Source organism: Periplaneta americana, chromosome 1 (genome assembly GCF_040183065.1).
Source record: "Periplaneta americana isolate PAMFEO1 chromosome 1, P.americana_PAMFEO1_priV1, whole genome shotgun sequence".
NCBI classification, from domain to species: Eukaryota; Metazoa; Arthropoda; class Insecta; order Blattodea; family Blattidae; genus Periplaneta; species Periplaneta americana.
The window spans coordinates 216,369,171-216,394,106 of NC_091117.1; positions in this window are offsets into that span (position 1 = coordinate 216,369,171).

Genomic DNA, 24,936 nt, shown 5'->3' on the forward strand with positions numbered 1-24,936 from the left:
GAATACAGCTCGTCGAACTCTATCTTCAGTATAAAGGACAACTCTCTATCCCCGCGCGTATAGACGGGAGAGGCCGGCAAAATTTCAAAAAATGGTCATTTTGACCTTCCAAAACAGACTTTTTTCTACACAAGGAGAACGAAGCGGCTCAGAGGCCCGACCTTTTAAATGTAGCATCCCGGCATCTTCCTTAATTATCACCGCTAAAATCCAGGAAATCCGTCGCACTTTTTTTTTGCCTTAATTTTTGGGTACCTAAAATATTTGAGATTCTAATTCCGGAAATAATGGCCATACCGAGGAACGGCATGCGGCCCTGTATTCCCCCTTGACTTACTTCTTACACGATAGCATCAAAATGGCAATCGCTAACACTTTCTGATTTTCGAGAAAAAAAGGGGAAGGGTTTAAACCACCCTTCCGCCGACATTCTTGCCGCAATAACTCCGCAGTACTTGTAGTCACAACAAAGCTGATGAGTGCGTTGAATACAGCTCGTCGAAATCTATCTTCAGTATAAAGGACAACTCTCTATCCCCGCGCGTTTAGACGGGAGAGGCCGGCAAAATTTCAAAAAATGGTCATTTTGACCTTCCAAAACAGACTTTTTTCTACTCAAGGAGAACGAAGCGGCTCAGAGGCCCGACCTTTTAACTGTAGCATCCCGGCATCTTCCTTAATAATCACCGCTAAAATCCAGGAAATCCGTCGCACTTTTTTTTTGCCTTAATTTTTGGGTACCTAAAATATTTGAGTCTCTAATTCCGGAAATAATGGCCATACCGAGGAACGGCATGCGACCCTGTATTCCCTATTGATTTACTTCTTATACGATAGCATCAAAATGGCAATCGCGAACTCTTTCTGATTTTCGAGAAAAAAAGGGGAAGGGTTTAAACCACCCTTCCGCCGACATTCTTGCCGCAATAACTCCGCAGTACGTGTAGTCACAACAAAGCTGATGAGTGCGTTGAATACAGCTCGTCGAACTCTATCTTCGGTATAAAGGACAACTCTCTATCCCCGCGCGTATAGACGGGAAAGGCCGGCAAAATTTCAAAAAATGGTCATTTTGACCTTCCAAAACGGACTTTTTCCTACACAAGGAGAACGAAGCGGCTCAGAGGCACGCCCTTTTAACTGTAGCATCCCGGCATCTTCCTTAATATTCACCGCTAAAATCCAGCAAATCCGTCGCACTTTTTTTTTGCCTTAATTTTTGGGTACCTAAAATATTTGAGTCTCTACTTCCGGAAATAATGGCCATACCGATGAACGGCATGCGGCCCTGTATTCCCCCTTGACTTACTTCTTACACGATAGCATCAAAATGGCAATCGCTAACACTTTCTGATTTTCGAGGAAAAAAGGGGAAGGGTTTAAACCACCCTTCCGCCGACATTCTTGCCGCAATAACTCCGCAGTACGTGTAGTCACAACAAAGCTGATGAGTGCGTTGAATACAGCTAGTCGAACTCTATCTTCAGTATAAAGGACAACTCTCTATCCCCGCGCGTTTAGACGGGAGAGGCCGGCAAAATTTCAAAAAATGGTCATTTTGACCTTCCAAAACAGACTTTTTTCTACACAAGGAGAACGAAGCGGCTCAGAGGCCCGACCTTTGAAGTGTAGCATCCCGGCATCTTCCTTAATAATCACCGCTAAAATCCAGGAAATCCGTCGCACTTTTGTTTTGCCTTAATTTTTGGGTACCTAAAATATTTGAGTCTCTACTTCCGGAAATAATGGCCATACCGAGGAACGGCATGCGGCCCTGTATTCCCCCTTGACTTACTTCTTCCACGATAGCATCAAAATGGCAATCGCTAACACTTTCTGATTTTCGAGAAAAAAAGGGGAAGGGTTTAAACCACCCTTCCGCCGACATTCTTGCCGCAATAACTCCGCAGTACTTGTAGTCACAACAAAGCTGATGAGTGCGTTGAATACAGCTCGTAGAACTCTATCTTCAGTATAAAGGACAACTCTCTATCCCCGCGCGTTTAGACGGGAGAGGCCGGCAAAATTTCAAAAAATGGTCATTTTGACTTTCTACTTTTTTCTACTCAAGGAGAACGAAGCGGCTCAGAGGCCCGACCTTTTAACTGTAGCATCCCGGCATCTTCCTTAATAATCACCGCTAAAATCCAGGAAATCCGTCGCACTTTTTATTTGCCTTAAATTTTGGATACCTAAAATATTTGAGTCTCTAATTCCGGAAATAATGGCCATACCGAGGAACGGCATGCGACCCTGTATTCCCTATTGATTTACTTCTTATACGATAGCATCAAAATGGCAATCGCTAACACTTTCTGATTTTCGAGAAAAAAAGGGGAAGGGTTTAAACCACCCTTCCGCCGACATTCTTGCCGCAATAACTCCGCAGTACTTGTAGTCACAACAAAGCTGATGAGTGCGTTGAATACAGCTCGTCGAACTCTATCTTCAGTATAAAGGACAACTCTCTATCCCCGCGCGTTTAGACGGGAGAGGCCGGCAAAATTTCAAAAAATGGTCATTTTGACCTTCCAAAACAGACTTTTTTCTACACAAGGAGAACGAAGCGGCTCAGAGGCCCGACCTTTTAAATGTAGCATCCCGGCATCTTCCTTAATTATCACCGCTAAAATCCAGGAAATCCGTCGCACTTTTTTTTTGCCTTAATTTTTGGGTACCTAAAATATTTGAGTCTCTAATTCCGGAAATAATGGCCATACCGAGGAACGGCATGCGACCCTGTATTCCCTATTGATTTACTTCTTACACGATAGCATCAAAATGGCAATCGCGAACACTTTCTGATTTTCGAGAAAAAAAGGGGAAGGGTTTAAACCAACCTTCCGCCGACATTCTTGCCGCAATAACTCCGCAGTACGTGTAGTCACAACAGAGCTGATGAGTGCGTTGAATACAGCTCGTCGAACTCTATCTTCAGTATAAAGGACAACTCTCTATCCCCGCGCGTTTAGACGGGAGAGGCCGGCAAAATTTCAAAAAATGGTCATTTTGACCTTCCAAAACAGACTTTTTTCTACACAAGGAGGACGAAGCGGCTCAGAGGCCCGACCTTTTAAGTGTAGCATCCCGGCATCTTCCTTAATAATCACCGCTAAAATCCAGGAAATCCGTCGCACTTTTGTTTTGCCTTAATTTTTGGGTACCTAAAATATTTGAGTCTCTACTTCCGGAAATAATGGCCATACCGAGGAACGGCATGCGGCCCTGTATTCCCCCTTGACTTACTTCTTCCACGATAGCATCAAAATGGCAATCGCGAACACTTTCTGATTTTCGAGAAAAAAAGGGGAAGGGTTTAAACCACCCTTCCGCCGACATTCTTGCCGCAATAACTCCGCAGTACTTGTAGTCACAACAAAGCTGATGAGTGCGTTGAATACAGCTCGTCGAACTCTATCTTCAGTATAAAGGACAACTCTCTATCCCCGCGCGTTTAGACGGGAGAGGCCGGCAAAATTTCAAAAAATGGTCATTTTGACCTTCCAAAACAGACTTTTTTCTACACAAGGAGAACGAAGCGGCTCAGAGGCCCGACCTTTTAAATGTAGCATCCCGGCATCTTCCTTAATTATCACCGCTAAAATCCAGGAAATCCGTCGCACTTTTTTTTTGCCTTAATTTTTGGGTACCTAAAATATTTGAGACTCTAATTCCGGAAATAATGGCCATACCGAGGAACGGCATGCGGCCCTGTATTCCCCCTTGACTTACTTCTTACACGATAGCATCAAAATGGCAATCGCTAACACTTTCTGATTTTCGAGAAAAAAAGGGGAAGGGTTTAAACCACCCTTCCGCCGACATTCTTGCCGCAATAACTCCGCAGTACTTGTAGTCACAACAAAGCTGATGAGTGCGTTGAATACAGCTCGTCGAAATCTATCTTCAGTATAAAGGACAACTCTCTATCCCCGCGCGTTTAGACGGGAGAGGCCGGCAAAATTTCAAAAAATGGTCATTTTGACCTTCCAAAACAGACTTTTTTCTACTCAAGGAGAACGAAGCGGCTCAGAGGCCCGACCTTTTAACTGTAGCATCCCGGCATCTTCCTTAATAATCACCGCTAAAATCCAGGAAATCCGTCGCACTTTTTTTTTGCCTTAATTTTTGGGTACCTAAAATATTTGGGTCTCTAATTCCGGAAATAATGGCCATACCGAGGAACGGCATGCGACCCTGTATTCCCTATTGATTTACTTCTTATACGATAGCATCAAAATGGCAATCGCGAACTCTTTCTGATTTTCGAGAAAAAAAGGGGAAGGGTTTAAACCACCCTTCCGCCGACATTCTTGCCGCAATAACTCCGCAGTACGTGTGGTCACAACAAAGCTGATGAGTGCGTTGAATACAGCTCGTCGAACTCTATCTTCGGTATAAAGGACAACTCTCTATCCCCGCGCGTATAGACGGGAAAGGCCGGCAAAATTTCAAAAAATGGTCATTTTGACCTTCCAAAACGGACTTTTTCCTACACAAGGAGAACGAAGCGGCTCAGAGGCACGCCCTTTTAACTGTAGCATCCCGGCATCTTCCTTAATAATCACCGCTAAAATCCAGCAAATCCGTCGCACTTTTTTTTTGCCTTAATTTTTGGGTACCTAAAATATTTGAGTCTCTACTTCCGGAAATAATGGCCATACCGATGAACGGCATGCGGCCCTGTATTCCCCCTTGACTTACTTCTTACACGATAGCATCAAAATGGCAATCGCTAACACTTTCTGATTTTCGAGGAAAAAAGGGGAAGGGTTTAAACCACCCTTCCGCCGACATTCTTGCCGCAATAACTCCGCAGTACGTGTAGTCACAACAAAGCTGATGAGTGCGTTGAATACAGCTCGTCGAACTCTATCTTCAGTATAAAGGACAACTCTCTATCCCCGCGCGTTTAGACGGGAGAGGCCGGCAAAATTTCAAAAAATGGTCATTTTGACCTTCCAAAACAGACTTTTTTCTACACAAGGAGAACGAAGCGGCTCAGAGGCCCGACCTTTGAAGTGTAGCATCCCGGCATCTTCCTTAATAATCACCGCTAAAATCCAGGAAATCCGTCGCACTTTTGTTTTGCCTTAATTTTTGGGTACCTAAAATATTTGAGTCTCTAATTCCGGAAATAATGGCCATACCGAGGAACGGCATGCGGCCCTGTATTCCCCCTTCACTTACTTCTTCCACGATAGCATCAAAATGGCAATCGCTAACACCCTTCCGCCGACATTCTTGCCGCAATAACTCCGCAGTACGTGTAGTCACAACAAAGCTGATGAGTGCGTTGAATACAGCTCGTCGAAATCTATCTTCAGTATAAAGGACAACTCTCTATCCCCGCGCGTTTAGACGGGAGAGGCCGGCAAAATTTCAAAAAATGGTCATTTTGACCTTCCAAAACAGACTTTTTTCTACACAAGGAGAACGAAGCGGCTCAGAGGCCCGACCTTTTAAGTGTAGCATCCCGGCATCTTCCTTAATAATCACCGCTAAAATCCAGGAAATCCGTCGCACTTTTGTTTTGCCTTAATTTTTGGGTACCTAAAATATTTGAGTCTCTACTTCCGGAAATAATGGCCATACCGAGGAACGGCATGCGGCCCTGTATTCCCCCTTGACTTACTTCTTCCACGATAGCATCAAAATGGCAATCGCTAACACTTTCTGATTTTCGAGAAAAAAAGGGGAAGGGTGTAACCACCCTTCCGCCGACATTCTTGCCGCAATAACTCCGCAGTACTTGTAGTCACAACAAAGCTGATGAGTGCGTTGAATACAGCTCGTCGAACTCTATTTTCAGTATAAAGGACAACTCTCTATCCCCGCGCGTTTAGACGGGAGAGGCCGGCAAAATTTCAAAAAATGGTCATTTTGACCTTCTACTTTTTTCTACTCAAGGAGAACGAAGCGGCTCAGAGGCCCGACCTTTTAACTGTAGCATCCCGGCATCTTCCTTAATAATCACCGCTAAAATCCAGGAAATCCGTCGCACTTTTTATTTGCCTTAAATTTTGGGTACCTAAAATATTTGAGTCTCTAATTCCGGAAATAATGGCCATACCGAGGAACGGCATGCGACCCTGTATTCCCTATTGATTTACTTCTTATACGATAGCATCAAAATGGCAATCGCTAACACTTTCTGATTTTCGAGAAAAAAAGGGGAAGGGTTTAAACCACCCTTCCGCCGACATTCTTGCCGCAATAACTCCGCAGTACTTGTAGTCACAACAAAGCTGATGAGTGCGTTGAATACAGCTCGTCGAACTCTATCTTCAGTATAAAGGACAACTCTCTATCCCCGCGCGTTTAGACGGGAGAGGCCGGCAAAATTTCAAAAAATGGTCATTTTGACCTTCCAAAACAGACTTTTTTCTACACAAGGAGAACGAAGCGGCTCAGAGGCCCGACCTTTTAAGTGTAGCATCCCGGCATCTTCCTTAATAATCACCGCTAAAATCCAGGAAATCCGTCGCACTTTTGTTTTGCCTTAATTTTTGGGTACCTAAAATATTTGAGTCTCTACTTCCGGAAATAATGGCCATACCGAGGAACGGCATGCGGCCCTGTATTCCCCCTTGACTTACTTCTTCCACGATAGCATCAAAATGGCAATCGCGAACACTTTCTGATTTTCCGCCGACATTCTTGCCGCAATAACTCCGCAGTACTTGTAGTCACAACAAAGCTGATGAGTGCGTTGAATACAGCTCGTCGAACTCTATCTTCAGTATAAAGGACAACTCTCTATCCCCGCGCGTTTAGACGGGAGAGGCCGGCAAAATTTCAAAAAATGGTCATTTTGACCTTCCAAAACAGACTTTTTTCTACACAAGGAGAACGAAGCGGCTCAGAGGCCCGACCTTTTAAATGTAGCATCCCGGCATCTTCCTTAATTATCACCGCTAAAATCCAGGAAATCCGTCGCACTTTTTTTTTGCCTTAATTTTTGGGTACCTAAAATATTTGAGACTCTAATCCCGGAAATAATGGCCATACCGAGGAACGGCATGCGGCCCTGTATTCCCCCTTGACTTACTTCTTACACGATAGCATCAAAATGGCAATCGCTAACACTTTCTGATTTTCGAGAAAAAAAGGGGAAGGGTTTAAACCACCCTTCCGCCGACATTCTTGCCGCAATAACTCCGCAGTACTTGTAGTCACAACAAAGCTGATGAGTGCGTTGAATACAGCTCGTCGAAATCTATCTTCAGTATAAAGGACAACTCTCTATCCCCGCGCGTTTAGACGGGAGAGGCCGGCAAAATTTCAAAAAATGGTCATTTTGACCTTCCAAAACAGACTTTTTTCTACTCAAGGAGAACGAAGCGGCTCAGAGGCCCGACCTTTTAACTGTAGCATCCCGGCATCTTCCTTAATAATCACCGCTAAAATCCAGGAAATCCGTCGCACTTTTTTTTTGCCTTAATTTTTGGGTAACTAAAATATTTGAGTCTCTAATTCCGGAAATAATGGCCATACCGAGGAACGGCATGCGACCCTGTATTCCCTATTGATTTACTTCTTATACGATAGCATCAAAATGGCAATCGCGAACTCTTTCTGATTTTCGAGAAAAAAAGGGGAAGGGTTTAAACCACCCTTCCGCCGACATTCTTGCCGCAATAACTCCGCAGTACGTGTAGTCACAACAAAGCTGATGAGTGCGTTGAATACAGCTCGTCGAACTCTATCTTCGGTATAAAGGACAACTCTCTATCCCCGCGCGTATAGACGGGAAAGGCCGGCAAAATTTCAAAAAATGGTCATTTTGACCTTCCAAAACGGACTTTTTCCTACACAAGGAGAACGAAGCGGCTCAGAGGCACGCCCTTTTAACTGTAGCATCCCGGCATCTTCCTTAATAATCACCGCTAAAATCCAGCAAATCCGTCGCACTTTTTTTTTGCCTTAATTTTTGGGTACCTAAAATATTTGAGTCTCTACTTCCGGAAATAATGGCCATACCGAGGAACGGCATGCGGCCCTGTATTCCCCCTTGACTTACTTCTTACACGATAGCATCAAAATGGCAATCGCTAACACTTTCTGATTTTCGAGGAAAAAAGGGGAAGGGTTTAAACCACCCTTCCGCCGACATTCTTGCCGCAATAACTCCGCAGTACGTGTAGTCACAACAAAGCTGATGAGTGCGTTGAATACAGCTAGTCGAACTCTATCTTCAGTATAAAGGACAACTCTCTATCCCCGCGCGTTTAGACGGGAGAGGCCGGCAAAATTTCAAAAAATGGTCATTTTGACCTTCCAAAACAGACTTTTTTCTACACAAGGAGAACGAAGCGGCTCAGAGGCCCGACCTTTGAAGTGTAGCATCCCGGCATCTTCCTTAATAATCACCGCTAAAATCCAGGAAATCCGTCGCACTTTTGTTTTGCCTTAATTTTTGGGTACCTAAAATATTTGAGTCTCTAATTCCGGAAATAATGGCCATACCGAGGAACGGCATGCGGCCCTGTATTCCCCCTTCACTTACTTCTTCCACGATAGCATCAAAATGGCAATCGCTAACACCCTTCCGCCGACATTCTTGCCGCAATAACTCTGCAGTACGTGTAGTCACAACAAAGCTGATGAGTGCGTTGAATACAGCTCGTCGAACTCTATCTTCAGTATAAAGGACAACTCTCTATCCCCGCGCGTTTAGACGGGAGAGGCCGGCAAAATTTCAAAAAATGGTCATTTTGACCTTCCAAAACAGACTTTTTTCTACACAAGGAGAACGAAGCGGCTCAGAGGCCCGACCTTTTAAGTGTAGCATCCCGGCATCTTCCTTAATAATAACCGCTAAAATCCAGGAAATCCGTCGCACTTTTGTTTTGCCTTAATTTTTGGGTACCTAAAATATTTGAGTCTCTACTTCCGGAAATAATGGCCATACCGAGGAACGGCATGCGGCCCTGTATTCCCCCTTGACTTACTTCTTCCACGATAGCATCAAAATGGCAATCGCTAACACTTTCTGATTTTCGAGAAAAAAAGGGGAAGGGTTTAAACCACCCTTCCGCCGACATTCTTGCCGCAATAACTCCGCAGTACTTGTAGTCACAACAAAGCTGATGAGTGCGTTGAATACAGCTCGTCGAACTCTATCTTCAGTATAAAGGACAACTCTCTATCCCCGCGCGTTTAGACGGGAGAGGCCGGCAAAATTTCAAAAAATGGTCATTTTGACCTTCCAAAACAGACTTTTTTCTACACAAGGAGAACGAAGCGGCTCAGAGGCCCGACCTTTTAAATGTAGCATCCCGGCATCTTCCTTAATTATCACCGCTAAAATCCAGGAAATCCGTCGCACTTTTTTTTTGCCTTAATTTTTGGGTACCTAAAATATTTGAGTCTCTAATTCCGGAAATAATGGCCATACCGAGGAACGGCATGCGACCCTGTATTCCCTATTGATTTACTTCTTACACGATAGCATCAAAATGGCAATCGCGAACACTTTCTGATTTTCGAGAAAAAAAGGGGAAGGGTTTAAACCACCCTTCCGCCGACATTCTTGCCGCAATAACTCCGCAGTACGTGTAGTCACAACAAAGCTGATGAGTGCGTTGAATACAGCTCGTCGAACTCTATCTTCAGTATAAAGGACAACTCTCTATCCCCGCGCGTTTAGACCGGAGAGGCCGGCAAAATTTCAAAAAATGGTCATTTTGACCTTCCAAAACAGACTTTTTTCTACACAAGGAGAACGAAGCGGCTCAGAGGCCCGACCTTTTAAGTGTAGCATCCCGGCATCTTCCTTAATAATCACCGCTAAAATCCAGGAAATCCGTCGCACTTTTGTTTTGCCTTAATTTTTGGGTACCTAAAATATTTGAGTCTCTACTTCCGGAAATAATGGCCATACCGAGGAACGGCATGCGGCCCTGTATTCCCCCTTGACTTACTTCTTCCACGATAGCATCAAAATGGCAATCGCGAACACTTTCTGATTTTCGAGAAAAAAAGGGGAAGGGTTTAAACCACCCTTCCGCCGACATTCTTGCCGCAATAACTCCGCAGTACTTGTAGTCACAACAAAGCTGATGAGTGCGTTGAATACAGCTCGTCGAACTCTATCTTCAGTATAAAGGACAACTCTCTATCCCCGCGCGTTTAGACGGGAGAGGCAGGCAAAATTTCAAAAAATGGTCATTTTGACCTTCCAAAACAGACTTTTTTCTACTCAAGGAGAACGAAGCGGCTCAGAGGCCCGACCTTTTAACTGTAGCATCCCGGCATCTTCCTTAATAATCACCGCTAAAATCCAGGAAATCCGTCGCACTTTTTTTTTGCCTTAATTTTTGGGTACCTAAAATATTTGAGTCTCTAATTCCGGAAATAATGGCCATACCGAGGAACGGCATGCGACCCTGTATTCCATATTGATTTACTTCTTATACGATAGCATCAAAATGGCAATCGCGAACTCTTTCTGATTTTCGAGAAAAAAAGGGGAAGGGTTTAAACCACCCTTCCGCCGACATTCTTGCCGCAATAACTCCGCAGTACGTGTAGTCACAACAAAGCTGATGAGTGCGTTGAATACAGCTAGTCGAACTCTATCTTCAGTATAAAGGACAACTCTCTATCCCCGCGCGTTTAGACGGGAGAGGCCGGCAAAATTTCAAAAAATGGTCATTTTGACCTTCCAAAACAGACTTTTTTCTACACAAGGAGAACGAAGCGGCTCAGAGGCCCGACCTTTGAAGTGTAGCATCCCGGCATCTTCCTTAATAATCACCGCTAAAATCCAGGAAATCCGTCGCACTTTTGTTTTGCCTTAATTTTTGGGTACCTAAAATATTTGAGTCTCTAATTCCGGAAATAATGGCCATACCGAGGAACGGCATGCGGCCCTGTATTCCCCCTTCACTTACTTCTTCCACGATAGCATCAAAATGGCAATCGCTAACAACCTTCCGCCGACATTCTTGCAGCAATAACTCCGCAGTACGTGTAGTCACAACAAAGCTGATGAGTGCGTTGAATACAGCTCGTCGAACTCTATCTTCAGTATAAAGGACAACTCTCTATCCCCGCGCGTTTAGACGCGAGAGGCCGGCAAAATTTCAAAAAATGGTCATTTTGACCCTCCAAAACAGACTTTTTTCTACACAAGGAGAACGAAGCGGCTCAGAGGCCCGACCTTTTAAGTGTAGCATCCCGGCATCTTCCTTAATAATCACCGCTAAAATCCAGGAAATCCGTCGCACTTTTGTTTTGCCTTAATTTTTGGGTACCTAAAATATTTGAGTCTCTACTTCCGGAAATAATGGCCATACCGAGGAACGGCATGCGGCCCTGTATTCCCCCTTGACTTACTTCTTCCACGATAGCATCAAAATGGCAATCGCTAACACTTTCTGATTTTCGAGAAAAAAAGGGGAAGGGTTTAAACCACCCTTCCGCCGACATTCTTGCCGCAATAACTCCGCAGTACTTGTAGTCACAACAAAGCTGATGAGTGCGTTGAATACAGCTCGTCGAACTCTATCTTCAGTATAAAGGACAACTCTCTATCCCCGCGCGTTTAGACGGGAGAGGCCGGCAAAATTTCAAAAAATGGTCATTTTGACCTTCCAAAACAGACTTTTTTCTACACAAGGAGAACGAAGCGGCTCAGAGGCCCGACCTTTTAAATGTAGCATCCCGGCATCTTCCTTAATTATCACCGCTAAAATCCAGGAAATCCGTCGCACTTTTTTTTTGCCTTAATTTTTGGGTACCTAAAATATTTGAGTCTCTAATTCCGGAAATAATGGCCATACCGAGGAACGGCATGCGACCCTGTATTCCCTATTGATTTACTTCTTACACGATAGCATCAAAATGGCAATCGCGAACACTTTCTGATTTTCGAGAAAAAAAGGGGAAGGGTTTAAACCACCCTTCCGCCGACATTCTTGCCGCAATAACTCCGCAGTACGTGTAGTCACAACAGAGCTGATGAGTGCGTTGAATACAGCTCGTCGAACTCTATCTTCAGTATAAAGGACAACTCTCTATCCCCGCGCGTTTAGACGGGAGAGGCCGGCAAAATTTCAAAAAATGGTCATTTTGACCTTCCAAAACAGACTTTTTTCTACACAAGGAGAACGAAGCGGCTCAGAGGCCCGACCTTTTAAGTGTAGCATCCCGGCATCTTCCTTAATAATCACCGCTAAAATCCAGGAAATCCGTCGCACTTTTGTTTTGCCTTAATTTTTGGGTACCTAAAATATTTGAGTCTCTACTTCCGGAAATAATGGCCATACCGAGGAACGGCATGCGGCCCTGTATTCCCCCTTGACTTACTTCTTCCACGATAGCATCAAAATGGCAATCGCGAACACTTTCTGATTTTCGAGAAAAAAAGGGGAAGGGTTTAAACCACCCTTCCGCCGACATTCTTGCCGCAATAACTCCGCAGTACTTGTAGTCACAACAAAGCTGATGAGTGCGTTGAATACAGGTCGTCGAACTCTATCTTCAGTATAAAGGACAACTCTCTATCCCCGCGCGTTTAGACGGGAGAGGCCGGCAAAATTTCAAAAAATGGTCATTTTGACCTTCCAAAACAGACTTTTTTCTACACAAGGAGAACGAAGCGGCTCAGAGGCCCGACCTTTTAACTGTAGCATCCCGGCATCTTCCTTAATAATCACCGCTAAAATCCAGGAAATCCGTCGCACTTTTTTTTTGCCTTAATTTTTGGGTACCTAAAATATTTGAGTCTCTACTTCCGGAAATAATGGCCATACCGAGGAACGGCATGCGGCCCTGTATTCCCCCTTGACTTACTTCTTCCACGATAGCATCAAAATGGCAATCGCTAACACTTTCTGATTTTCGAGAAAAAAAGGGGAAGGGTTTAAACCACCCTTCCGCCGACATTCTTGCCGCAATAACTCCGCAGTACTTGTAGTCACAACAAAGCTGATGAGTGCGTTGAATACAGCTCGTCGAACTCTATCTTCAGTATAAAGGACAACTCTCTATCCCCGCGCGTTTAGACGGGAGAGGCCGGCAAAATTTCAAAAAATGGTCATTTTGACCTTCCAAAACAGACTTTTTTCTACTCAAGGAGAACGAAGCGGCTCAGAGGCCCGACCTTTTAACTGTAGCATCCCGGCATCTTCCTTAATAATCACCGCTAAAATCCAGGAAATCCGTCGCACTTTTTTTTTGCCTTAATTTTTGGGTACCTAAAATATTTGAGTCTCTAATTCCGGAAATAATGGCCATACCGAGGAACGGCATGCGACCCTGTATTCCCTATTGATTTACTTCTTATACGATAGCATCAAAATGGCAATCGCGAACTCTTTCTGATTTTCGAGAAAAAAAGGGGAAGGGTTTAAACCACCCTTCCGCCGACATTCTTGCCGCAATAACTCCGCAGTACGTGTAGTCACAACAAAGCTGATGAGTGCGTTGAATACAGCTAGTCGAACTCTATCTTCAGTATAAAGGACAACTCTCTATCCCCGCGCGTTTAGACGGGAGAGGCCGGCAAAATTTCAAAAAATGGTCATTTTGACCTTCCAAAACGGACTTTTTCCTACACAAGGAGAACGAAGCGGCTCAGAGGCACGCCCTTTTAACTGTAGCATCCCGGCATCTTCCTTAATAATCACCGCTAAAATCCAGCAAATCCGTCGCACTTTTTTTTTTGCCTTAATTTTTGGGTACCTAAAATATTTGAGTCTCTACTTCCGGAAATAATGGCCATACCGATGAACGGCATGCGGCCCTGTATTCCCCCTTGACTTACTTCTTACACGATAGCATCAAAATGGCAATCGCTAACACTTTCTGATTTTCGAGGAAAAAAGGAGAAGGTAAAAACCACCCTTCCGCCGACATTCTTGCCGCAATAACTCCGCAGTACGTGTAGTCACAACAAAGCTGATGAGTGCGTTGAATACAGCTAGTCGAACTCTATCTTCAGTATAAAGGACAACTCTCTATCCCCGCGCGTTTAGACGGGAGAGGCCGGCAAAATTTCAAAAAATGGTCATTTTGACCTTCCAAAACAGACTTTTTTCTACACAAGGAGAACGAAGCGGCTCAGAGGCCCGACCTTTGAAGTGTAGCATCCCGGCATCTTCCTTAATAATCACCGCTAAAATCCAGGAAATCCGTCGCACTTTTGTTTTGCCTTAATTTTTGGGTACCTAAAATATTTGAGTCTCTAATTCCGGAAATAATGGCCATACCGAGGAACGGCATGCGGCCCTGTATTCCCCCTTCACTTACTTCTTCCACGATAGCATCAAAATGGCAATCGCTAACAACCTTCCGCCGACATTCTTGCCGCAATAACTCCGCAGTACGTGTAGTCACAACAAAGCTGATGAGTGCGTTGAATACAGCTCGTCGAACTCTATCTTCAGTATAAAGGACAACTCTCTATCCCCGCGCGTTTAGACGGGAGAGGCCGGCAAAATTTCAAAAAATGGTCATTTTGACCTTCCAAAACAGACTTTTTTCTACACAAGGAGAACGAAGCGGCTCAGAGGCCCGACCTTTTAAATGTAGCATCCCGGCATCTTCCTTAATTATCACCGCTAAAATCCAGGAAATCCGTCGCACTTTTTTTTTGCCTTAATTTTTGGGTACCTAAAATATTTGAGTCTCTAATTCCGGAAATAATGGCCATACTGAGGAACGGCATGAGACCCTGTATTCCCTATTGATTTACTTCTTACACGATAGCATCAAAATGGCAATCGCGAACACTTTCTGATTTTCGAGAAAAAAAGGGGAAGGGTTTAAACCACCCTTCCGCCGACATTCTTGCCGCAATAACTCCGCAGTACGTGTAGTCACAACAGAGCTGATGAGTGCGTTGAATACAGCTCGTCGAACTCTATCTTCAGTATAAAGGACAACTCTCTATCCCCGCGCGTTTAGACGGGAGAGGCCGGCAAAATTTCAAAAAATGGTCATTTTGACCTTCCAAAACAGACTTTTTTCTACACAAGGAGAACGAAGCGGCTCAGAGGCCCGACCTTTTAAGTGTAGCATCCCGGCATCTTCCTTAATAATCACCGCTAAAATCCAGGAAATCCGTCGCACTTTTGTTTTGCCTTAATTTTTGGGTACCTAAAATATTTGAGTCTCTACTTCCGGAAATAATGGCCATACCGAGGAACGGCATGCGGCCCTGTATTCCCCCTTGACTTACTTCTTCCACGATAGCATCAAAATGGCAATCGCGAACACTTTCTGATTTTCGAGAAAAAAAGGGGAAGGGTTTAAACCACCCTTCCGCCGACATTCTTGCCGCAATAACTCCGCAGTACTTGTAGTCACAACAAAGCTGATGAGTGCGTTGAATACAGCTCGTCGAACTCTATCTTCAGTATAAAGGACAACTCTCTATCCCCGCGCGTATAGACGGGAGAGGCCGGCAAAATTTCAAAAAATGGTCATTTTGACCTTCCAAAACAGACTTTTTTCTACACAAGGAGAACGAAGCGGCTCAGAGGCCCGACCTTTTAAATGTAGCATCCCGGCATCTTCCTTAATTATCACCGCTAAAATCCAGGAAATCCGTCGCACTTTTTTTTTGCCTTAATTTTTGGGTACCTAAAATATTTGAGATTCTAATTCCGGAAATAATGGCCATACCGAGGAACGGCATGCGGCCCTGTATTCCCCCTTGACTTACTTCTTACACGATAGCATCAAAATGGCAATCGCTAACACTTTCTGATTTTCGAGAAAAAAAGGGGAAGGGTTTAAACCACCCTTCCGCCGACATTCTTGCCGCAATAACTCCGCAGTACTTGTAGTCACAACAAAGCTGATGAGTGCGTTGAATACAGCTCGTCGAAATCTATCTTCAGTATAAAGGACAACTCTCTATCCCCGCGCGTTTAGACGGGAGAGGCCGGCAAAATTTCAAAAAATGGTCATTTTGACCTTCCAAAACAGACTTTTTTCTACTCAAGGAGAACGAAGCGGCTCAGAGGCCCGACCTTTTAACTGTAGCATCCCGGCATCTTCCTTAATAATCACCGCTAAAATCCAGGAAATCCGTCGCACTTTTTTTTTGCCTTAATTTTTGGGTACCTAAAATATTTGAGTCTCTAATTCCGGAAATAATGGCCATACCGAGGAACGGCATGCGACCCTGTATTCCCTATTGATTTACTTCTTATACGATAGCATCAAAATGGCAATCGCGAACTCTTTCTGATTTTCGAGAAAAAAAGGGGAAGGGTTTAAACCACCCTTCCGCCGACATTCTTGCCGCAATAACTCCGCAGTACGTGTAGTCACAACAAAGCTGATGAGTGCGTTGAATACAGCTCGTCGAACTCTATCTTCGGTATAAAGGACAACTCCCTATCCCCGCGCGTATAGACGGGAAAGGCCGGCAAAATTTCAAAAAATGGTCATTTTGACCTTCCAAAACGGACTTTTTCCTACACAAGGAGAACGAAGCGGCTCAGAGGCACGCCCTTTTAACTGTAGCATCCCGGCATCTTCCTTAATATTCACCGCTAAAATCCAGCAAATCCGTCGCACTTTTTTTTTGCCTTAATTTTTGGGTACCTAAAATATTTGAGTCTCTACTTCCGGAAATAATGGCCATACCGATGAACGGCATGCGGCCCTGTATTCCCCCTTGACTTACTTCTTACACGATAGCATCAAAATGGCAATCGCTAACACTTTCTGATTTTCGAGGAAAAAAGGGGAAGGGTTTAAACCACCCTTCCGCCGACATTCTTGCCGCAATAACTCCGCAGTACGTGTAGTCACAACAAAGCTGATGAGTGCGTTGAATACAGCTAGTCGAACTCTATCTTCAGTATAAAGGACAACTCTCTATCCCCGCGCGTTTAGACGGGAGAGGCCGGCAAAATTTCAAAAAATGGTCATTTTGACCTTCCAAAACAGACTTTTTTCTACACAAGGAGAACGAAGCGGCTCAGAGGCCCGACCTTTGAAGTGTAGCATCCCGGCATCTTCCTTAATAATCACCGCTAAAATCCAGGAAATCCGTCGCACTTTTGTTTTGCCTTAATTTTTGGGTACCTAAAATATTTGAGTCTCTACTTCCGGAAATAATGGCCATACCGAGGAACGGCATGCGGCCCTGTATTCCCCCTTGACTTACTTCTTCCACGATAGCATCAAAATGGCAATCGCTAACACTTTCTGATTTTCGAGAAAAAAAGGGGAAGGGTTTAAACCACCCTTCCGCCGACATTCTTGCCGCAATAACTCCGCAGTACTTGTAGTCACAACAAAGCTGATGAGTGCGTTGAATACAGCTCGTAGAACTCTATCTTCAGTATAAAGGACAACTCTCTATCCCCGCGCGTTTAGACGGGAGAGGCCGGCAAAATTTCAAAAAATGGTCATTTTGACTTTCTACTTTTTTCTACTCAAGGAGAACGAAGCGGCTCAGAGGCCCGACCTTTTAACTGTAGCATCCCGGCATCTTCCTTAATAATCACCGCTAAAATCCAGGAAATCCGTCGCACTTTTTATTTGCCTTAAATTTTGGATACCTAAAATATTTGAGTCTCTAATTCCGGAAATAATGGCCATACCGAGGAACGGCATGCGACCCTGTATTCCCTATTGATTTACTTCTTATACGATAGCATCAAAATGGCAATCGCTAACACTTTCTGATTTTCGAGAAAAAAAGGGGAAGGGTTTAAACCACCCTTCCGCCGACATTCTTGCCGCAATAACTCCGCAGTACTTGTAGTCACAACAAAGCTGATGAGTGCGTTGAATACAGCTCGTCGAACTCTATCTTCAGTATAAAGGACAACTCTCTATCCCCGCGCGTTTAGACGGGAGAGGCCGGCAAAATTTCAAAAAATGGTCATTTTGACCTTCCAAAACAGACTTTTTTCTACACAAGGAGAACGAAGCGGCTCAGAGGCCCGACCTTTTAAATGTAGCATCCCGGCATCTTCCTTAATTATCACCGCTAAAATCCAGGAAATCCGTCGCACTTTTTTTTTGCCTTAATTTTTGGGTACCTAAAATATTTGAGTCTCTAATTCCGGAAATAATGGCCATACCGAGGAACGGCATGCGACCCTGTATTCCCTATTGATTTACTTCTTACACGATAGCATCAAAATGGCAATCGCGAACACTTTCTGATTTTCGAGAAAAAAAGGGGAAGGGTTTAAACCAACCTTCCGCCGACATTCTTGCCGCAATAACTCCGCAGTACGTGTAGTCACAACAGAGCTGATGAGTGCGTTGAATACAGCTCGTCGAACTCTATCTTCAGTATAAAGGACAACTCTCTATCCCCGCGCGTTTAGACGGGAGAGGCCGGCAAAATTTCAAAAAATGGTCATTTTGACCTTCCAAAACAGACTTTTTTCTACACAAGGAGGACGAAGCGGCTCAGAGGCCCGACCTTTTAAGTGTAGCATCCCGGCATCTTCCTTAATAATCACCGCTAAAATCCAGGAAATCCGTCGCACTTTTGTTTTGCCTTAATTTTTGGGTACCTAAAATATTTGAGTCTCTACTTCCGGAAATAATGGCCATACCGAGGAACGGCATGCGGCCCTGTATTCCCCCTTGACTTACTTCTTCCACGATAGCATCAAAATGGCAATCGCGAACACTTTCTGATTTTCGAGAAAAAAAGGGGAAGGGTTTAAACCACCCTTCCGCCGACATTCTTGCCGCAATAACTCCGCAGTACTTGTAGTCACAACAAAGCTGATGAGTGCGTTGAATACAGCTCGTCGAACTCTATCTTCAGTATAAAGGACAACTCTCTATCCCCGCGCGTTTAGACGGGAGAGGCCGGCAAAATTTCAAAAAATGGTCATTTTGACCTTCCAAAACAGACTTTTTTCTACACAAGGAGAACGAAGCGGCTCAGAGGCCCGACCTTTTAAATGTAGCATCCCGGCATCTTCCTTAATTATCACCGCTAAAATCCAGGAAATCCGTCGCACTTTTTTTTTGCCTTAATTTTTGGGTACCTAAAATATTTGAGACTCTAATTCCGGAAATAATGGCCATACCGAGGAACGGCATGCGGCCCTGTATTCCCCCTTGACTTACTTCTTACACGATAGCATCAAAATGGCAATCGCTAACACTTTCTGATTTTCGAGAAAAAAAGGGGAAGGGTTTAAACCACCCTTCCGCCGACATTCTTGCCGCAATAACTCCGCAGTACTTGTAGTCACAACAAAGCTGATGAGTGCGTTGAATACAGCTCGTCGAAATCTATCTTCAGTATAAAGGACAACTCTCTATCCCCGCGCGTTTAGACGGGAGAGGCCGGCAAAATTTCAAAAAATGGTCATTTTGACCTTCCAAAACAGACTTTTTTCTACTCAAGGAGAACGAAGCGGCTCAGAGGCCCGACCTTTTAACTGTAGCATCCCGGCATCTTCCTTAATAATCACCGCTAAAATCCAGGAAATCCGTCGCACTTTTTTTTTGCCTTAATTTTTGGGTACCTAAAATATTTGGGTCTCTAATTCCGGAAATAATGGCCATACCGAGGAACGGCATGCGACCCTGTATTCCCTATTGATTTACTTCTTATACGATAGCATCAAAATGGCAATCGCGAACTCTTTCTGATTTTCGAGAAAAAAAGGGGAAGGGTTTAAACCACCCTTCCGCCGACATTCTTGCCGCAATAACTCCGCAGTACGTGTGGTCACAACAAAGCTGATGAGTGCGTTGAATACAGCTCGTCGAACTCTATCTTCGGTATAAAGGACAACTCTCTATCCCCGCGCGTATAGACGGGAAAGGCCGGCAAAATTTCAAAAAATGGTCATTTTGACCTTCCAAAACAGACTTTTTTCTACACAAGGAGAACGAAGCGGCTCAGAGGCCCGACCTTTTAAATGTAGCATCCCGGCATCTTCCTTAATTATCACCGCTAAAATCCAGGAAATCCGTCGCACTTTTGTTTTGCCTTAATTTTTGGGTACCTAAAATATTTGAGTCTCTAATTCCGGAAATAATGGCCATACCGAGGAACGGCATGCGGCCCTGTATTCCCCCTTCACTTACTTCTTCCACGATAGCATCAAAATGGCAATCGCTAACACCCTTCCGCCGACATTCTTGCCGCAATAACTCCGCAGTACGTGTAGTCACAACAAAGCTGATGAGTGCGTTGAATACAGCTCGTCGAAATCTATCTTCAGTATAAAGGACAACTCTCTATCCCCGCGCGTTTAGACGGGAGAGGCCGGCAAAATTTCAAAAAATGGTCATTTTGACCTTCCAAAACAGACTTTTTTCTACACAAGGAGAACGAAGCGGCTCAGAGGCCCGACCTTTTAAGTGTAGCATCCCGGCATCTTCCTTAATAATCACCGCTAAAATCCAGGAAATCCGTCGCACTTTTGTTTTGCCTTAATTTTTGGGTACCTAAAATATTTGAGTCTCTACTTCCGGAAATAATGGCCATACCGAGGAACGGCATGCGGCCCTGTATTCCCCCTTGACTTACTTCTTCCACGATAGCATCAAAATGGCAATCGCTAACACTTTCTGATTTTCGAGAAAAAAAGGGGAAGGGTGTAACCACCCTTCCGCCGACATTCTTGCCGCAATAACTCCGCAGTACTTGTAGTCACAACAAAGCTGATGAGTGCGTTGAATACAGCTCGTCGAACTCTATTTTCAGTATAAAGGACAACTCTCTATCCCCGCGCGTTTAGACGGGAGAGGCCGGCAAAATTTCAAAAAATGGTCATTTTGACCTTCTACTTTTTTCTACTCAAGGAGAACGAAGCGGCTCAGAGGCCCGACCTTTTAACTGTAGCATCCCGGCATCTTCCTTAATAATCACCGCTAAAATCCAGGAAATCCGTCGCACTTTTTATTTGCCTTAAATTTTGGGTACCTAAAATATTTGAGTCTCTAATTCCGGAAATAATGGCCATACCGAGGAACGGCATGCGACCCTGTATTCCCTATTGATTTACTTCTTATACGATAGCATCAAAATGGCAATCGCTAACACTTTCTGATTTTCGAGAAAAAAAGGGGAAGGGTTTAAACCACCCTTCCGCCGACATTCTTGCCGCAATAACTCCGCAGTACTTGTAGTCACAACAAAGCTGATGAGTGCGTTGAATACAGCTCGTCGAACTCTATCTTCAGTATAAAGGACAACTCTCTATCCCCGCGCGTTTAGACGGGAGAGGCCGGCAAAATTTCAAAAAATGGTCATTTTGACCTTCCAAAACAGACTTTTTTCTACACAAGGAGAACGAAGCGGCTCAGAGGCCCGACCTTTTAAGTGTAGCATCCCGGCATCTTCCTTAATAATCACCGCTAAAATCCAGGAAATCCGTCGCACTTTTGTTTTGCCTTAATTTTTGGGTACCTAAAATATTTGAGTCTCTACTTCCGGAAATAATGGCCATACCGAGGAACGGCATGCGGCCCTGTATTCCCCCTTGACTTACTTCTTCCACGATAGCATCAAAATGGCAATCGCGAACACTTTCTGATTTTCCGCCGACATTCTTGCCGCAATAACTCCGCAGTACTTGTAGTCACAACAAAGCTGATGAGTGCGTTGAATACAGCTCGTCGAACTCTATCTTCAGTATAAAGGACAACTCTCTATCCCCGCGCGTTTAGACGGGAGAGGCCGGCAAAATTTCAAAAAATGGTCATTTTGACCTTCCAAAACAGACTTTTTTCTACACAAGGAGAACGAAGCGGCTCAGAGGCCCGACCTTTTAAATGTAGCATCCCGGCATCTTCCTTAATTATCACCGCTAAAATCCAGGAAATCCGTCGCACTTTTTTTTTGCCTTAATTTTTGGGTACCTAAAATATTTGAGACTCTAATTCCGGAAATAATGGCCATACCGAGGAACGGCATGCGGCCCTGTATTCCCCCTTGACTTACTTCTTACACGATAGCATCAAAATGGCAATCGCTAACACTTTCTGATTTTCGAGAAAAAAAGGGGAAGGGTTTAAACCACCCTTCCGCCGACATTCTTGCCGCAATAACTCCGCAGTACTTGTAGTCACAACAAAGCTGATGAGTGCGTTGAATACAGCTCGTCGAAATCTATCTTCAGTATAAAGGACAACTCTCTATCCCCGCGCGTTTAGACGGGAGAGGCCGGCAAAATTTCAAAAAATGGTCATTTTGACCTTCCAAAACAGACTTTTTTCTACTCAAGGAGAACGAAGCGGCTCAGAGGCCCGACCTTTTAACTGTAGCATCCCGGCATCTTCCTTAATAATCACCGCTAAAATCCAGGAAATCCGTCGCACTTTTTTTTTGCCTTAATTTTTGGGTAACTAAAATATTTGAGTCTCTAATTCCGGAAATAATGGCCATACCGAGGAACGGCATGCGACCCTGTATTCCCTATTGATTTACTTCTTATACGATAGCATCAAAATGGCAATCGCGAACTCTTTCTGATTTTCGAGAAAAAAAGGGGAAGGGTTTAAACCACCCTTCCGCCGACATTCTTGCCGCAATAACTCCGCAGTACGTGTAGTCACAACAAAGCTGATGAGTGCGTTGAATACAGCTCGTCGAACTCTATCTTCGGTATAAAGGACAACTCTCTATCCCCGCGCGTATAGACGGGAAAGGCCGGCAAAATTTCAAAAAATGGTCATTTTGACCTTCCAAAACGGACTTTTTCCTACACAAGGAGAACGAAGCGGCTCAGAGGCACGCCCTTTTAACTGTAGCATCCCGGCATCTTCCTTAATAATCACCGCTAAAATCCAGCAAATCCGTCGCACTTTTTTTTTGCCTTAATTTTTGGGTACCTAAAATATTTGAGTCTCTACTTCCGGAAATAATGGCCATACCGATGAACGGCATGCGGCCCTGTATTCCCCCTTGACTTACTTCTTACACGATAGCATCAAAATGGCAATCGCTAACACTTTCTGATTTTCGAGGAAAAAAGGGGAAGGGTTTAAACCACCCTTCCGCCGACATTCTTGCCGCAATAACTCCGCAGTACGTGTAGTCACAACAAAGCTGATGAGTGCGTTGAATACAGCTAGTCGAACTCTATCTTCAGTATAAAGGACAACTCTCTATCCCCGCGCGTTTAGACGGGAGAGGCCGGCAAAATTTCAAAAAATGGTCATTTTGACCTTCCAAAACAGACTTTTTTCTACACAAGGAGAACGAAGCGGCTCAGAGGCCCGACCTTTGAAGTGTAGCATCCCGGCATCTTCCTTAATAATCACCGCTAAAATCCAGGAAATCCGTCGCACTTTTGTTTTGCCTTAATTTTTGGGTACCTAAAATATTTGAGTCTCTAATTCCGGAAATAATGGCCATACCGAGGAACGGCATGCGGCCCTGTTTTCCCCCTTCACTTACTTCTTCCACGATAGCATCAAAATGGCAATCGCTAACACCCTTCCGCCGACATTCTTGCCGCAATAACTCCGCAGTACGTGTAGTCACAACAAAGCTGATGAGTGCGTTGAATACAGCTCGTCGAACTCTATCTTCAGTATAAAGGACAACTCTCTATCCCCGCGCGTTTAGACGGGAGAGGCCGGCAAAATTTCAAAAAATGGTCATTTTGACCTTCCAAAACAGACTTTTTTCTACACAAGGAGAACGAAGCGGCTCAGAGGCCCGACCTTTTAAGTGTAGCATCCCGGCATCTTCCTTAATAATCACCGCTAAAATCCAGGAAATCCGTCGCACTTTTGTTTTGCCTTAATTTTTGGGTACCTAAAATATTTGAGTCTCTACTTCCGGAAATAATGGCCATACCGAGGAACGGCATGCGGCCCTGTATTCCCCCTTGACTTACTTCTTCCACGATAGCATCAAAATGGCAATCGCTAACACTTTCTGATTTTCGAGAAAAAAAGGGGAAGGGTTTAAACCACCCTTCCGCCGACATTCTTGCCGCAATAACTCCGCAGTACTTGTAGTCACAACAAAGCTGATGAGTGCGTTGAATACAGCTCGTCGAACTCTATCTTCAGTATAAAGGACAACTCTCTATCCCCGCGCGTTTAGACGGGAGAGGCCGGCAAAATTTCAAAAAATGGTCATTTTGACCTTCCAAAACAGACTTTTTTCTACACAAGGAGAACGAAGCGGCTCAGAGGCCCGACCTTTTAAATGTAGCATCCCGGCATCTTCCTTAATTATCACCGCTAAAATCCAGGAAATCCGTCGCACTTTTTTTTTGCCTTAATTTTTGGGTACCTAAAATATTTGAGACTCTAATTCCGGAAATAATGGCCATACCGAGGAACGGCATGCGGCCCTGTATTCCCCCTTGACTTACTTCTTACACGATAGCATCAAAATGGCAATCGCTAACACTTTCTGATTTTCGAGAAAAAAAGGGGAAGGGTTTAAACCACCCTTCCGCCGACATTCTTGCCGCAATAACTCCGCAGTACTTGTAGTCACAACAAAGCTGATGAGTGCGTTGAATACAGCTCGTCGAAATCTATCTTCAGTATAAAGGACAACTCTCTATCCCCGCGCGTTTAGACGGGAGAGGCCGGCAAAATTTCAAAAAATGGTCATTTTGACCTTCCAAAACAGACTTTTTTCTACTCAAGGAGAACGAAGCGGCTCAGAGGCCCGACCTTTTAACTGTAGCATCCCGGCATCTTCCTTAATAATCACCGCTAAAATCCAGGAAATCCGTCGCACTTTTTTTTTGCCTTAATTTTTGGGTAACTAAAATATTTGAGTCTCTAATTCCGGAAATAATGGCCATACCGAGGAACAGCATGCGACCCTGTATTCCCTATTGATTTACTTCTTATACGATAGCATCAAAATGGCAATCGCGAACTCTTTCTGATTTTCGAGAAAAAAAGGGGAAGGGTTTAAACCACCCTTCCGCCGACATTCTTGCCGCAATAACTCCGCAGTACGTGTAGTCACAACAAAGCTGATGAGTGCGTTGAATACAG